Raw genomic sequence first — 18,368 nt, forward strand, 5'->3', positions numbered from 1 at the left:
GTAGTTCGTGTCAAAGAGGGATTCGAGGCGATGAGGTATGTGAATGCCCAAGTAAGGAATGGAGATAGGCGCCCAAAGAAAGGGAAAGTTGGTCTTGCATCTCTCTACATCTACATCAGGGAGAGTTACGTTCAAGGCCATGGACTTGGAGTAGTTTATCTTTAGGTTCGAGAGGGAGTGGAAGAGTGATAAGTCTTTCAGTAGATTGGGTATGGAGATATGTGGCTGGGTGAGGAAAAGCAACATATCATCCGCGAAGGCGGCCACCTTGTGGGTGGTATCGCCTACTGGGATTCCGCGAATATTTGGGTTGGAGCGGAGCATGTTTAAGAAAGGTTCCAGGGATAGTACAAAGAGGATGGGGGATAGGGGGCATCCCTGACGCGTACCATTGGAAAGGTGGAAGGCGTCCGACAGGTGGCCGTTGACCCGTACTCGGGCTATCTGATTGGTGTATAATGCGCGTATGCTCATTATCATCCTCTCTCTCAGTCCAATAGATGCCAGCATGGATAGAAGATAGTCCCAGGCCACTCTGTCGAACGCCTTCTCCGCGTCTAGGGAGAGAAAAAATCCGGGGGATTTGCGGGAAGTAAGCCAGTGGTGAACATTCAATGCCCTAGTAGTGTTGTCCCGTGCCTCCCTTCCCGGGACGAATCCCACTTGGTCCAAGGAGACCAGGGAAGGAAGGAGCGGGACAAGACGGTTCGCTAAAATTTTTGCATAAAGTTTTGCGTCCACATTTAAAAGAGAAATGGGATGATAACTAGAGACAAGCGTATCGTCTTTTCCTTCCTTCGGAATTACGGTGATATATGCCTCTAGCAGTGATGTGGAGTGGTGTTGAGCTTCCGCCAGTCCTCTGAAAGCTCTAATGAAATGAGGCTTAAGTACTTCCGCAAAAGCTCGATAGTAGAGGAGGGGGAGCCCGTCTGGTCCAGGTGCTTTACCTGGTTTCATCTCACGGAGGGCCCTAGAGAGCTCTTCCGTGGTGATGGGAGATTCAAGAGCTTCGGCATCCTGAGCAGAAAGGGGAGACATGCCATGGGAAGTGAAGAAATTCTCAAGTTGGGTATTTCTCGAGGCTATCTGAGAAGGGTTGTCCGGGGTGGAGGAGAGATTGTATAAGCCCTTATAAAAGTCCTCGAACTGGCGGGCGATATCTACATTAGAGGAGTGGAGGGAGCCAGAGGAGTCTCTGATTGTATGGATTGAGGAAAGGCCAGTCTTGGCACGGGTGGCCCGGGCCAAAAGGCGACCACTCTTATTCCCGCGTTCATAAAACACTTTCCGGCTCAGTACAAGCCTCCGATGCGCCTGCAGACCTAGTATGTCCTTCAGGCGTGTACGGATCTCAAGGAGCTCTGGCGCGGCGGATTGAGCGAGGGACCGTTTGTATAGCGTCTCAAGGGTGGTCAGTCGGGAGTAGAGGTCCTGTAGTTCGCGTTGGCGTGCTTTTTTCAGAGATGCAGTTATGGTTAGAAATTCGCCTCTAATCACACACTTATGGGCCTCCCACTGAACCAGGGGTCCGGTATCAGGAGTATCATTGAGTTCAAAGTATTCTTTAAGTTTGGAGGACAAACTGGAAAGAACTACTCCATCTTTAAGAAGAGAGGGGTTCAATCTCCACGTTTTGGTCTTCGTGATGTGTTCAGGGAATCGAAGAGTCATGGTTATGGGACTGTGGTCCGAAAGGACCCTCGGCTCAATGGAGGCATCAGAGAGAAATTGCAGGTCTGGCTGAGAGAGAAAAATGTAGTCAATCCTCGAGAACTTCGAGTGGGGGGCGGAGAAGAAGGTGTAATCCCTGTCATTAGGGAAAAGTGTTCTCCAGGAGTCATGGAGATGTAAAGACCGGAGCTGAAGGCGGATTTGACGTAGTGCTCGGAAAGGGAGCACGGAGGCATTAGTCGAGGAGTCCAGGAGGGGATTAAGAGGGGCGTTAAAATCTCCTCCAAGTATCAGGAGTCCCGCAGTGAAGTCTGCGAGTTCTTGGCACACTTTTCGGAAAAAAGGAACTTGTTTATTGTTTGGCGCGTAGATATTGGCCAGGGTTACTGGACGAGTATTCAGGCGGCCCTTAACAAAAAGGAACCTGCCCTCTGGATCCGCTTTAACCTCTAAAGGCTGGAAGTCAATTTGTTTGGATAGCAGAATAGAGACTCCACGTGACTTGGAGCCTTCAGACGTAGCGTGAAACGTGGTGGGGAAATGTTTGTTAGAGAAGGAAGGTGGATCACCTGTTCTGAAATGGGTCTCTTGCACCAATAGAATTTGGGCCCGCAAACGAAGGGCTTCAGCTAGAAATTGTGAGCGCTTTTCGGGAATGTTTAATCCCTGAGCATTGGACGAGAGAATCTTGATAGTGCGTTGTGTGTTGATTACTTCCGGAGCAGACATGTTAGCGTCCACTCAAGGAGGGAGTTGAGTTGGGGGTTAAAGAGAAAAAGAGAAAAGGGGGAGAGTGGGATAGAAGGGGCAGGGGGATGGAGAGGAGCGGGAAGGAGTGAAGAGGGGGAAAGAGGGGAGGGCAAAAGATATAGAGGAGTAAGAGAGAAAGGGGAGAAGGGAAGGGAAAACAGAAAGGGGGAAAAATAGACAAAAAGAGGGGGGATGGGGGGGTAGGGGAAAAACACGAGGATGGGGAGAGTGTGTAGAAGTCCCCTAGTCGGCCTCAATCAGCAAACTATTGGAAGCTGCCGCTAGAGGGGGAGTAGGGGGGAAGACACAAAGTGTCACGGGTCAACAACAGTTAAAAACTGTCGTTGAGGTGAGGAACTGAGGTTCGGGAACGGTCCCAAATCAGGCACAGGGTGGCTCTGCACTGGGGATCAGCGAAGCAAGTATGATAAGTGACAGTGGGTGTCTCAGATTAGATAGCTGAGGGGGTCACCAAATGTACTGAGATAACGATATGAGGAAGGGAGCAATAAACAAGAACATTAACATCAAAAACAGGCATGATGAACAGTTACATGTATTGCAATTATAACCAGGTTAAGTGTTGTACAACCAACCATAGTAAACTAGGCAACAGTAGTCAGAACGGTGAAACGATGAAGGTGTATCATAAAACGGCAGACAAAAAGGTCAATATCGTGGCATGTCTGCTTACATAATAGGCAAGAATTAAATGGACAGAAGGTGTTACCAGCCCATTCTAATCTATTCCAGCCCAATCCTCCCGTCTCATCCCGGTCCGTGTGAAGGGAAATGGAAGCCCTGGGGGGAAGGTAAGGGTATTTTTGGGGGGTGGCAATCTGGGGGGAGTACACCCACGCGTATCTACGTGTAACTAGGTAGGAGTAGACAGGGAGGAGGGGGAGCAGATATCAGGGGGAGGGTTGGGTTATCGTAGAAGGCTCTAACAGCCAAGCAAGGAGGACAGGAACGCTTAGGGGGGGGGGGGGTGACCATGGACAGGGAGGAGGGGGAAGGGCGGGAGTGGAATTCAGGAGAGAGGTACGGTGCTCATTTGTAGGTATAGCAAAAGAATGGGAAGGGACATGAGGTTGCCAACAGCGAGGAACCTCGGACCTATTGTTATTCCATACCCCATGCGTGACGAAGATGTAGTACGTATCTCTATATCTCTATAATTATCCTGTGTCCCTTAAGAGTGTCTCTGTCAGGGCATAAACCTAACGGGATTGGTCAGCTCACCTTCCCCTCACATTACAGTCATGTGTCAGTCATCCCGTCTAATACTCTAAGCAACATCAAACATCGATCCGGCAGACAGTTAAGATAGCGAAACAACTAAAAGACAAATACAGAGAAAAAACCTTTCATTGCAGGAGGTAGACAATGTTCGGTATCCGGGGGATATGAGGAAGGGCACCGTAGGTTGCGGGATGAGGTCGTTCAGTCCAATAGTTCCGGATCTGTTGAGGAACCTACGGAGAATCAGGGGGAGAGGGAGAGTAAAAAGGGAGGGGGGACAATGAAAGGATTCATGGATGGTGGAAGTTCCATACGTGGGAAGAACTGGGGGCACCCGGAGGGGGGGAGATGGACATGAGGACCGGAGCGCGGGACACAGTCAGATCCATCAGGCGTCCGCTGCCGGCCGGGACTAGGTTCCAGGACATAAGGGCCAATAACAATTGCAGGGTTAAGTCGGGGATGAACAGGACGGAGAGGACCGGGCAAAGGGGCAGACTGGGTCCACACAGGCAGGAGCAGGGGGGAGGGAGAGGGCAAGAGTACCTTTACCAAGGCAGCAGACAGGCATCAGTGATCATGCGAGGGAGTCACAGGTTCAGCTTCTCCCGCTGACGGACTGGAGAGCGCAAAGGGCTTGATCGACGATCTTCCTTGGATCGCATAGGGGTTGCATCGTTCTGGGAGTGTCGGCGTCTGCGTTGTCGGCTTCTCTGCGCTTTAGGGGTGGCAGATGCAGTAACCGATATCCAGGGGTCCGAGGCATAGAACTCGCCATACCAGTCTGGTAAGTCTATAACTGGAATCTCGAAAGCATCACAGAAGGTAGGTATGTCATCCGGAACTTTCAAAGATGCGGATCTGCCTCTGAAGGTGGCAAAGAGGCAGAAAGGAAAGCGCCACCTATAAGTGATACCTCTTGTGCGGAGTGCTTCCAGCAAGGGTCGCAGGGCTCTGCGATTTTGGAGAGTAATGGGCGAGAGATCTTGGAAGAATTTTAGTTCCGACCCCTCATGCAGTACTCGATCACGGCTCCTTGCTTTCCGGAGGATGGCTTCCTTAAGAGGGTAGCTCACCAAGCAGCAAATAACATCCCAAGGGGGATCGGAATCACCCGCTCGCGGGCGGAGGGCCCGATGTGCCCTTTCAAAATCAATCGGGGTGTCTGCCAGCCTCTCGAGCAGATCATTGAAAATCGCAGTCAATGTGGTGGTCAGGTCGGGGGGTTCCACAGATTCGGGGAGGCCCCGAAGCCGAATATTATGTCGCCTACCCCGGTTGTCCAGATCCTCCAGGTGGCGGTTGATTTCAATGAGGTGAGATGTATATAAGTCCGAGCCTCTCTGGAGTTGTTTAATGGCGGCCGCGTGGGTGGTTGAGGCCTTCTCTGTGGCATCCAGTCTGGTATTCACAGAGCGAAGTTCCGCCGCAAGTTCCGAGATGGCAGATCCCAGGGTAGATTTGATATCGGCGGCAACGTTCTGGAGATCTGTTAGGCTTGGGAGAGGCACCGCTGTAGTCACCTGGGCTTGAGACCCGGTGGAGGTGGAGGAGAGCGCCTTGGGAGAGCTGGGCGCGAGAGCCGGGGAGGCCGCACGCCCGCCATTCTTCTGGGTCCGGAAGATGGCAGGGATGTTTCCCGTGAGTTGGGTTTCCTGGTCAGGCATCGCCCGACTGGCTGAAGCGCTGCGACCCGATCTTAGCATAGTAGGAGTAGGCACCCGTAAAAGCGAGTTATAGATCCCCAGTGCACGGAGCCAAGCTAACAAGCGGCCATTCGAGTCCGGTGCCAAGCCACGCCCCCTGTTCGGGTGTTTTTTAACCTGTAAGAACTGATCTCCTTCCTTTATTGGTTTCCGCTGGCTAAAACATTCTTTCTCTACCTTTTTACCCCCCCCAAAGGAAGAATTTTCGGGTCTGAAACTCTGCTAAAAAAAGCATGGGCCATTGGACAAATGCTCCTTACATTGGTGGCCATACCCTTTACAGTGGTAGTCAAAGGGAAGAATATCCCCTTACTGACATCTAAAAAGATCCTTTGTTTCATGCAGCTGGCTCTGTCAAGTGACACTTGCCTCAGGAACTATGCAGACACCATCAAATGGAAGGGTCAACTAGCTACACCTCAAGGAACCACTAGCAACCTCTAGAGGAACCCTGGTTGAGAATGGCTGAGCTAAAACATAAATGCCTGAAGCTTGAATACACATGTAAAATGCTTAGAATGCACCTCTAAAACTCTAAAAAAAAGCAAAAAAACCCCCCTAGAAGATGACTGAAAATTGCTGTGCTCAGGTGTGAATGCAGCCTTAGGGCTCCTTTACAAGGGCAAATAGTGACCGCCCACCTAAAAAAGGGCATGCAGGCTGTAAACATGAATAACGTTTTACCTAAAGGTTTTTTTTTTAAATAATAAACATGTTATACATAAAAATTATGGAAAAAACTGCGCTATAATAAATAGTAAAAAAAGCAGCAACTCAAATGTGAGATAGACACAAAAATAAACAATATATAAAAGTGAAGTTGCGCTTTGTATTTACATTATATCACACAGATTTTACCATGTGCGATATTAACATTGAACGATGTCAAAAACACCAAAGAAGAAAAAAATGTAGAAATCCCAAAATAAAGTCCTTCTACACCTATAATTTAACACCAGTGCAAAAACAAAAATAAAATCGTGTCCAAACACAATTTTTAAAGTATATCTTCCCTGTGATGGTACATTCTTCCACCACCAAGTGTAGTATCCTCCACCAAGACAAGATTGCCTGCTTAGCAGAAAATATTGACCTCAACAGGTTAGCAGCACTTATGGCTTAAACCCAGCCAGGACCTTGTGTCTCCAGAGGGGTTAACGGACTGGTTAAATCTCCTTTGCAAACATCCGGCAAGTAGTCCAACTTCAAACTTTGTGAAGTCTCTTGGTAAGATCCTTTTATCTCACGCAGCAGTTCCTGAGCAACCAATTGTAAGAATACCTCCATTCTCTAGACAATGAGCTCAACAGATCATGGTTCTCACATAAAAGAATGCACCAAAGCAGGTTATAGTTCATGAAAGTTCATATGATTCCGGATGAAAGTGGCATTCACCACGGTGTTAGCTTGTAGCAGGCTGGGCCACCATCACCACACCACAGACGTGTCCCCCTAGTAATGAACACTCACCGGACCTCTTTGCATTACCTCTGGGTTCCTGTGGATGCTGATAAGAGCCACATTGATTACCTCTACTGCTGAACAGGAGTTACTGTGTTCCATGACAAGGCCATTTATAGTATTGGGTCCGGTGAGTGTTCATTACTAGGGGGACACGTCCAGGGCCGGAGTGGGACTCATTTTCAGCCCTGGAGTTTCATGCCTTAGACCAGCCCACTTAAGTTCACGACTGACTATATTAAAATAATAATATTAAAACCTCAGAATATAAGTTTGCAATGGCGCACTGTTCTCTACAGCCTTGTAATTCATTCAGGGAGTGAGAGAAGGAGGGGTGAAAGAAAGAGGGAAGGAGAGAGAGAGAGGGAGAGGAAAGAAAGAGGGAAGTGTGATACATACAGAGTACAGGGTTTAGCAGCTTATTATGCACAAAGTGCAGAGTTTAGGGGGCGTTATGTACAGAATGCAGAGTTGAGAAATGTATTACACATAAAGTGCAAGTTTGAGCAGTGCATTGTGAACAGTGCAGAGTTGAGGAATGTGCTACGTACAAAGTGCAGAGTTCAGCGGTGCGCTATGTACAGATTGCAGGGTTGAGGAGTGTGAGTGTGCTTTGTACAGAGTTGAGGAGTGCACTAAGCACAGAGTGCAGAGTTCAGGAGTGTGCTTTGTATATAGTGTGCAGTGTACAGAGTTCAGGGTTCCGGAGTGCATTGAATTTTCAGTACAGGGTTCAGAATTGTGCTAGATAAAGAGTGCAGGGTTCAGAATTGTGCAATATACAAAGTGCAGGGTTCAGGAGTATGCTATATGCAGAGCCCAGGAGTACGTTACATTCAGAGTGCAGATTCAGGAGTGCACTGAATACAGAGTGCAAGGTTCAGGATTGTGCTATGTACAAAGTGCAGGGTTCCGGATTGTGCTCCGTACAGAGTGCACTACGTGCAGAGTGCAGTGTTTAGGAGTACATTGCATTCAGAGTGCGAGGTTCAGGATTGCACTACGTACAGAAGGCAGGGTTCAGGAGAGCGCTATGTACAGAGTGCAGGGTTCAAGATCACACTACATACAGAGGGCAGGGTTCAGGAGTGTGCTATATGATGAGTGCACGGCGCAGGACTGCACAATCTACAGGGTTCAGGAGTGCACTACGTACAGAGTGCACGGTTCAAGATCGCACTACCTACAGAGGGTAAGGTTCACGAGTGCGCTACATATAGAATGCACGGTTCAGGATTGCACTACCTACAGAGGGTAGGGTTCAGGAGTGTGCTATGTGTAGAGTGCATGGCTCAGGATTGCACTATCTACAGGGTTCAGAATTGCACTACGTGCAGAGTTCACGGTTCAGGATCGCACTACCTACAGAGGTCAGGGTTCAGGATCGCACTATCTACAGAGGTCAGGGTTAAGGATCGCACTACCTACAGAGGTCAGGGTTCAGGATCGCACTACCTACAGAGGTCAGGGTTAAGGATCGCACTACCTACAGAGGTCAGGGTTAAGGATCGCACTACCTACAGAGGTCAGGGTTAAGGATCGCACTACCTACAGAGGTCAGGGTTAAGGATCGCACTACCTACAGAGGTCAGGGTTCAGGATCGCACTACCTACAGAGGTCAGGGTTAAGGATCGCACTACCTACAGAGGTCAGGGTTCAGGATCGCACTACCTACAGAGGTCAGGGTTAAGGATCGCACTACCTACAGAGGTCAGGGTTAAGGATCGCACTACCTACAGAGGTCAGGGTTAAGGATCGCACTACCTACAGAGGTCAGGGTTAAGGATCGCATTACCTACAGAGGTCAGGGTTCAGGAGTGCAGTACTTGCCAAAACGCATGTAAAAAACCAGTCCTTTGGGGTGGTAAATCTCTTCCTCACCTAGATACTTCCGTGCCCACAGAAGTATCGCGGTGAGGAGATTTATCGTCCCCAAGGACTGTTTTTTTACATGCGTTTTGGCAAGTACTGCAAATGTAAGTGTTTTTAATATTTTTAAAATACCTAATTTTTAAGACCAACTATGCTAAAAGCCTATTCTTTCATACCTTGTGTACTCATTCCCCAGCGGAGTGTTTTTCAGCGGAAGAGGAGCATACATCTTGAGTGAAACCACACCTGACTATAAACAAACATACAAAAGGCACAATATAACCTGTAATGGGTTAAAATTTCATTGCACATGGAGGTGTTTTGTAAGGGCTTCCTGACACACAGTTGCTGATCTACAGATGGCCGTTCTATTTCTCACACATTATATTTATTGATTTTGCATATTAAGGATATTATAGTATGTTTTCTGTTTCACTATTATATATGCTTTTTGGAAGATTATTTAGGATCTTGAGTATATACATATATATGTGTATGTAGGTTAGCACTGTCACTTCACTGCAAAGTAATATATAATATTGTTCTTTATGTTATTTCTGAAAAATTGCCAGGTTTGTGTTGGACAGCTTATGCTATGTACAGAGGGCAGGTGTGCATATCTCACAGGTCAACCCCCCCCCCCCCCCCCAGTACAGAGCTCTCTCCAAAATTTCTGCCCCCTCCCTCCCATTACAGATCTTTTCTCTCCTTCCTGCCCAGTGCAGTACAGGGCTCCCCTCCCTGTCCTCTGCCCCACAGAAAAGAATAGACTGTAACTTACAGGTCAGGTCAGGCTGATGCCACGGGCTTCTTGTGATACTGTAGGCTCGAGGCAAAAGCTATGTTCCCCGCCCCCTTCTCGTTGATCCACGCCCCCTGCTCATCCTGCCACGCCCCCTCCTCTGTTGAATATGCAAGAAGAGCAGGGAGGGTTTTGAGCGTGCTGCTGAGATTGCTGTCACTTATAAAACACAGAAGCTGGGCTTCTGTGATTATAAGTGACTGTAGTAAGCGGCAATGCAAGGAGGCAGCGCCGAAGGTCCTGGCTGAAAAAAAAGCCATTATTCCTGCATTAAAAAAAGCTGCTAGCTGTCCCTGGGTGCCGCCTTCTCCTCCTTCGCTCCTCCCACCGGCAGTCCCCGCCCCTGTCGGCCGCACAGTGAAGATGCAGGGAGGAGGTGGGTGGAGCCACATGCCACACATTCCAATAGGCGCAGAGGAGGACTAGGAAGATCCTCCTCCGCCGTGCATTCTGGGTCCTCTTCTCTGCACGTCACTGGTTGCTAGACGCCAGGCGGCTGGCCATCTTAGCAACCAGTCTAGTGCACGCTAAAGGTGCTGCTGCGGTGTCCTGGGGGATCAGATCGGGGAAATTGCCACCCTGCGTGGGGCCCCCCAGGCAACTTGGCCAGTCCACCCCTGGCCATGACAACGGCCCTAGTGGTCAAAAAAACTGACCAGCCCACCGGGAATTCTCCCGGTGCTCCCGATTAGCCAATCCGGGCCTGGACACATCTGTGGTATGGTGATGGTGGTCCAGCCTGCTACAAGCTAACACCGTGGTGAATGCCACTTTCATCTGGAATCTTATGAACTTTCACGAACTATAACCTGCTTTGGTGCATTCTTTTATGTGGGGTTTATATCACATTCAAGGACATTGTTCTTATATATATATATATATATTTATTACTGTATGGTTTTATGCATTACAATTTTATGAATTTTAGGGATTCATTTGAGCGCTGCTAGTGTGATCAGGATATTTTTTAAGAGTTATCATTCACACCTTGCTTGCCATTGATTTTATTTATAGCAGCTGCTACCATATATATTTATCGTTTCTGTTAGCGCTGGGTGAGTGGGTAGTTTTTATTACTTACTCCTTTTTTACAGATCATGGTTCTAAATTCCTTATCCCAGGAGAACACTGTAACCTCCTTCTCCCTCTGCACACCAGTCATGTTATACATACCTTCTCTGTGCAATGGTTTTGCACAAAGCAACCCCGATCCTCCTCTTCTTGGGTCCCCTGCTGGTGTTTCTGGCTCCTCCTTTCTGCCATGTGCCTCTACAGCAAGCGGCTTGCTATGGGGGCACTTGTGTGTGCTCACTCCTTAGTCCTGCTCTGTGTGTCCATAAGACACACAGAGTGGGGCTTGGCCCTGCCCCTGCTTCCTCGCCAATGGCTCTCGCTGCTGTATCTGATCCAAAGAGAAGTAAAAGAGCCCATAGAGCCTCAGGTCATGTGCACATCGCTGGATCGAGATTGGGCTCAGATATGTATTTAGGGGGAAGCTGCATGCAGAAGGTTTTTCACCTTACTGCACAGAATGCAGTAAGGTAAAAAAAAAATCTGCCGTTACAACCACGTTAAACCCCCTGTTGTGTTTGGTAGGCAGTACTGCCTCCAAACATGACTTATTGAAGTTATATATGGGCTGCAGCACAATTGTCCTACTACATAGTGTGTTGAGCACCTCAGTGGCTTGGCCTTTTAGGGTTAAAACTGCCAGTGAGTACTAAACCACAGAATGATATTTAGAGGGGTTGCAAGTGCTGCCGCACATCAGAATAAGCCCTTACACTAGCATATTTCGGTAAAAAAGTACCTAACTTTTGGTAAAAGTAAAAATAATTTGGGATGGGGTGGGGTGGACTTACAGTACACATTGGTTGCAATGACAAGAAATGGGAAGATGGAAGGTCCCCAATCCTCAAAGTATTAGGGAATTAAAGTATGACCAAGCCCAAGAACATAATTGTCACATATTGCAGCTTCCCAGTCCTTGGATGTGGTGGCTGCATCAGTTTCCATTTTTCAGGCTAAGAACATTTTTAGCAAGTACTTACTAAAAAAACATTATCCTTTTTGCTAAAGCCTGGTACACACTAGGAGCCCCAGCAGGGCTGAATGAAAAAAACCTGAAGAGCTTAGGAGGAGCTGCTGCATTAACTGTGCGATGTTAGTACAGCAATCTCCCCTGCTGTGCTATTGTGTTCTGAAACACCCGCCAAAACACACCAGTCACCTGATTGGGTGCCAATAGGCAGACCTTTTTTTTTTGTCATGCCTCTTCGGACCTGTTGCCATACACACACACAGGCGGAATGCCGGCCGGTTTCTATTGAACCAGCCGAAGCCGCCCCAAAATTTGTCTTGTGTGTACGGCTCTTAACTCTGAGGTGAACTATAAGAAGTAATAATATTATCTTACTTCTGTAGATAACTAATCCTATCATTCTCATGTAATTGAGATTAACAAAGGAAAACATGGCTGAAACCTAGCTTGATAACCATTACTCCCTATATAGATAGAGTAAAGGCATGAGCATAACCACCCAGAGAGAGGAAGTGTGTTATTCACAGCATGACCAGGTAAAAATAAAGGTTAAAAAAATACTGGAAAAAGAAAACTAATGCAGCTACCTCATCTAAGGACTGGCAATCTGCATTATATTATATTTTTGTTCTTGGGTTTACATGCACTTTAAGGCAGTGTTCCAGCCTCCAGCCACCCCCTCCAAAAATGTAAAGTCAGCAGCTACACATACTATAGCTGCTGACTTTTAATATTAGGACACTTACCTGTCCTGGAGTCCAGCGATTTTGGCACCGCAGCCGATGTTTCCCACGACTGTCTGGTGCCGCCGCCGCCATTGCCGGTGAGGGAACCCGGCAGTGAAGCCTTACGGCTTCACGGGTGGGTCCCTAATGCGCATGCGCAAAGGGCGCTGCGCATTCGTATTGGCTTGGCGGCGGGGGAAAGAGGAGGGAGCCAAACTTCCGAGGGACAGCGCTGCGACGCCGTCTCCCAGAAGTGGGGAATGGGTACCTGTCAAAAACAGATATCCGTTACCCCCCCCCCCCCCCCCGGTGCCACATTTGAGCAATGAGCGGAAGTTCCACTTTACTCCACTTTAAAGCGGAGTTCCACCCATTTTTAATAGGTTGGAATACATAGCTGTATGTAATCCCCTTTAAAATGGCTTTTACCAATGGAAACTTTTTTTTTTTTTTTTGCTAGTAAATACCTTAATTTTGGCTTTATTCCTCCTCTCCTCACTTCCTGGTCCGATCGGCGATGACGTCATTCGGCGATCCGCAGTGTCTGCTGGGATGTATTCTACTTGCAGTAGCTGTATCTGTACTGAGCCGTGCCTGCCCCGCCTCCGCCCCGCCTCCTCTCATTGAATTGCATTGTATGAATGTATTAAGGCTGTTCTCTGCCCAGCCTCCGCCCCGCCTCCTCTCAATACAACTCAATGAGAGGAGGCGGGGCGGAGGCTGGGCAGAGAACAGCCTTAATACATTCATACAATGCAATTCAATGAGAGGAGGCGGGGCGGGGCGGAGGCGGGGCAGGCACGGCTCAGTACAGATACAGCTACTGCAAGTAGAATACATCCCAGCAGACACTGCGGATCGCCGAATGACGTCATCGCCGATCTGACCAGGAAGTGAGGAGAGGAGGAATAAAGCCAAAATTAAGGTATTTACTAGCAAAAAAAAAAAAAAAAAGTTTCCATTGGTAAAAGCCATTTTAAAGGGGATTACAAAGATCTAAAGTTCCAAAAATGGGTGGAACTCCACTTTAAGAATAAGTTTAGTGCAGCTAAACTTTCATTGACTATCCCCTAGCCCAGTCTTATAGTCACCTGTTCAAGCAAGACAGTGTGGCTGGGTCGGGACTACACAGCCTCATCACAATTTCCTCTACCAGGCTAATGCATGCATTCCACTCTCACTATTGAATCCTATGGAGAGTTTATGAATATAAGCACGACACCAGGAAAGCTATACAGGCATTCTTACCTATTTCCTCTTATCACCACCCTTTCCTCCCTAATTCCTAATTCCTACCTCCATCCCTTCCTACCTACCTACGATCCCCCACACACATTTTGATTTTCACACACATTTTTATTTTAAAAGAAAGGTAAAAAATACAATACAAAGATAGTATTGCTCTCAGGTTACTCTCTTGTATGGCCACATCTTCAACAGTTTTGTGATTTTTTTCAGTACCATAAAAAGAGCAAATTATATATTTTTGGACAGGGTTCCTAGGCAGGCAGTTAAATGAACAAAAGAAATTGGAGGTCAGACCTAAAATCTGGATTTATTTAAATTGATAAAACATGTTATATACTGTAGGTGATTCATTGAATATTTATAAATATATTAAAATGTAAAATACAGTATAAAGATTTGACAGATGACAAATGACTGTACAAAGGTCAAGGTAACATTTGTATATAGGAAGGATTATTACAATTATTGTAAGTGGGGGTTATTTACAGAAATGAATCGGAGTTTGGCTCTGTAATGAAGTAATTGCTTGGTTTCATGTTAGGTCAGCATCCTAATCTGATGTATTCATGTAAAGTTCTTACATGCTTTCTGATTTAAGCAATTGCAAACTCATAAGAAAAATCTGGAAATGCTACTGAGTTAATGTCTATTCACAGAATATATACCAAAATATAAATAGTGCTATGTGTCATGACCAAGACATGATTCCTCCTTTTAATAGATCTCTTGTACCTATTTATAGAATATATATAAAGAAGAATGTGGTTAGTCTGTGGAATGCCCTACTGCATGACTGGCTAATAACAAAATCAATAACAGAATTTAAAACGAAGATTGGATGCTTTCATTTGGCTGCGGGGCAGAGCGTTTGGGGCGTGGCCTGGTTGGAGTCCAGGTTGCGGTTGTCACTCTCATCACCATCATAGGACTACCTGGATGTACAGCATTAGGGATCACCTCTTTCTTCTCCCTTAAGCTATAGCTTAAAGCCAGGATGGGCTCTGTCCCTTGCCAGCACTCCCTGCAACAGAAGCAGAGGAGTACACAGATGCAGCTCTTTGCTTGCATTTATCTGGCCCCAGTGGGGCACTATTTCATCAATTGATACCAACAATGGGGCATAATTCCTCCCCACTGATCCTAATGAAAGGACACAATAACTCCCAATGACACCAATGATAGGGCACGATTCCTTCCACTGAAACCAAAGATGGGACATTGTTTTTCCCACTGAAATGGGGACCTTTTCTACTCCCAATGACCATAGTCCGGCACCTCAAAAGTCTGAAGGACAATAAGCGTGCCCTTTGTTCTGAAAGTTTGGAGACCCCTGCACTAAACTATATCATAGGAGGCGTTGAACGTGATGGACATTTGTCTTTATTAGTCTAGTTAAGAGGTCTTAAAGAAACACAGTCCCAAATCAGTGAGAAAGGGGCCTTATAGCTCTGTTTTCAGATATCTCTGTCTTTCTCTATGTACATACATTTGTTAATATAAATGTCAAAAATGATACTGCACTTTTAACAGTCTCTGTGTCACTGAAGAGGCTCGACCGCTGTGCCTGCATGTTCAGTATATACCACCTTGTTTATTCGTTTCCTTTGGTCTATTAAATATATCATTTAAATAATTTTGTGATATCTGATCCCTTAATGCAAAAAAGAAAAAAACTGTTAATCCTGCCATACAGTAAACCCAGTGCCATTTTGTTGACTCTGCATTGTAATCCTATCAGCCCTGCACCTACACCTGTTGTATGGCGATGAGGAGAGCGGGGGAGATATGCTGTAGTCCTGTCCTAGGGTGACCATGCTGCTCCTCCATAGCTGCAGAGCAATAGCTTAGCAGGGTCTGCATAGGACAGGAAGTGTTTTACTGGCAGGATCATCGGAAATAAAGAGCCCTAATGCAGTCACAAAGCTGCAATGTATTACATTTTTTCTCTTGGGTTTAGATACACTTGACATACAAATGATTATGATTGTGAAATATCAGTAATGTTAGAATTGTACCCACAAAGGAAGGCTGCCTCAGATCCATCATGGGGTAACTATTTGGTAAGATGTTGTGTCAGGATTGTAACCAGATATATATTTATATGCAGGTCTATCATACTCTCTGACTCAGGACAGATCATATTCATAGGAAGAATCTGGAAAGGCTGCTGAGTTAATAGCTATTCACGGCATATGTACTAAGAAGAATAAATCATTTACTAATGGGTGTGTTGTGACTAAATTATTCTCCTTATAGTATTCCTCTTGAGTGTTACCAAAAAATAGATTTTCATTCAGCATATTAAGCTTGCATTATTTACAACAGTAACTGATATATAATTACAAATCACAATAAAGCCTTTAAAGTATCAACTTACCTGATAATTATATTTCTGTACCAATAAGAAAGATAGTCTGAACAAGAGTCTAATAAACATAATATTTACTGACACTTTTTTTTTTTTTAAAGAGAACCGGTCATGGGAGATTAATGGGAGCTGCAATTAATTTCTGGCAAAAAATTGCTAGTTCCCTGGCTTTCATTCTGATGCTCTGACTTCAATGCTGAGTCCTTGGCCTGGAATAAGCATAAAGGTAGCTCTGGCATTCATTTACAGCATGCTTGTTCTGGGTCTGTGACTGAAAATTGCAGTAGACAAACACAGCAGGCATCTAGATTATTCAGAAGGATGCCAGCAGTGCCAACCCCCATACTTCTCTCTTGGCATTGTCACTGCCAAGGAAAGTATCTCGTCTGGCAGTATTAAATGTGCTTGTATAGAAAGTCACCAGAAGCATGACTCCACGGTAAAATTGGTTATTGCATGAAGATATTTCATTTGAAGCAAGAGGAAAAAGAAGGATTGTTTGCTCTCACATCAAGAGTATTGTTCTATGCCAGGGCCCTACAAACTTGCTAAACAAAGGGCGAGCTTACTTCCCTTGAGATTTTAAGAGGACTGAACTGCAACCAGTGGTAATAGAAAATGCCCCAGTGTCAGTGGGAGTAAATAATGCCTCAGGTTTGGTGGTCATTGAGGGTAAAAAAAATACATAATGCCTGTGGTCAGTAGGAGGGTGAATAGTGCCCCATCATATTGATATTAGTGGAAGGAATAGTGCCCCATCATTGGCGTCAGCGGAAAAAAATAGTGCCACATTGCTGGTGTTAGTGGGAGGCATAGTGCTCCATCGTTAGTATCAGTGGGAGGCATAGTGCCCTTTATTGATATCAGTGGAAGGCATAGGGCCCTTCATTAGTATCAGAGGGAGGCATAGTGCCCTTCATTGATATCAGTGGGAGGCATAGTGCCCTTCATTAGTATCAGTGGGTGGCATAGTGCCCTTCATTGATATCAGTGGGAGGCATAGTGCCCTTCATTAGTATCAGTGGGAGGCATAATGCCCTTCACTGGTATCAGTGGGAGGCATAGTGCCCTTCATTGTTATCCGTGGGTGGCATAATGCCCCATAATTGGTATAAGTGGGAGGCATAGTGCGCTTCATTGTTATCAGTGGGAGGCATAATGCCCCATAATTGTTATCAGTGGGAGATATAGTGCCCTTCATTGGTATCAGTGGGAGGCATAATGCCCCATCATTGGTATCAGTGGGAGGCATAGTGCCCTTCATTTGTATCAGTAGGAGGCATAGTGCCCCATTATTGGTATCGGTGGGAGGCATAGTGCCCATCATTGGTTGGTATCAGTGGGAGGAATAGTGCCCTATCATTGGTATCAGTGGGAGGCATAGTGCCCTTCATTGGTATCAGTGGGAGGAATAGTGCCCCATCATTGGCATCAGTGGGGGGCATAGTGCCCTTCATTGGTATCAGTGGGAGGAATAGTGCTCCTTCTTTGGTATCAGTGGGAGGCATAGTGCCCTTCATTGGTATCAGTGGGAGAAATAGTGCTCTATCCTTAGTATCAGTGGAAGGAATAGTGCCCTATTGTTGGTATCATTGGCATGAATAGTACCCCCTTATTGGTGTCAGAGGGAGGAATATTGTTCCATTATTCGTATCAGTGGGAAGAATAGTGTCTCCTTGCTGTAATCAGTGAAAGTAATACTGCTCTTTGTTGTTGTTAATGAAAGGAAAAGTGCCCCGACGTTGGTGTCAGAGGGGGGAATTGTGCCCCATTGTTGGTGTCAGTAGAAGGAATACTCCCCCGAGTTGGTGTCAGTGGAAGGAAAAGTGTTCCATCATTTGTATAGATAATAGAAACATAGAAAAGTGACGGCAGAAAAGAGACCAAGTGGTCCATGGATTCTGCCCTTTTTTTTTTTTCGTTAACTTTTTTGTAGGAGTATAGGTCTATGTTTTTCCCAAGTATGTTTGAAACAACTTACTTACTGTTGACTGACTCACTACCTCTGCTGGAAGTCTATTCCAGTCATCAACTACCCTTCTAGTAAAATACTTTCTAAGATTAGTTTTGAACTTTCCTCCAGTTAGTTTGGGGTCATGTCCCCGTGTTCTTGATCTTGGTTTCATATTGAAAATACTGCCCCTTGAACCTTAGTCACCCTTTTGATTATTTGAAGGTTTCATTTATGTCTCCACTTTCCCTTCTTTCTTTCAGAATGTACATTGTGGGGTTGATTTGATAAAACTTGACAGTGCAAAATCTGGTGGAGCTCTGCATAAAAAACAATCAGCTTCCAGGTTTTATTGTCAAAGCTTAACTGAACAAGCTAAAGTTAGAGGCTGATTGGCTACCATGCAAAGCTTCACCAGATTTGCACTCTACAGTTTTAAGAAATCAACCCCATTAGGTTCCTGAACATCAGTGAGAGGAAGACTGCTCATTATTGGTGTCAGTGGAATGAATAGTGCCTCAATCTTG

This window comes from Pelophylax lessonae (assembly GCF_965119305.1).
Source record: "Pelophylax lessonae genome assembly, chromosome: 4".
In the NCBI taxonomy this organism is placed as follows: domain Eukaryota; kingdom Metazoa; phylum Chordata; class Amphibia; order Anura; family Ranidae; genus Pelophylax; species Pelophylax lessonae.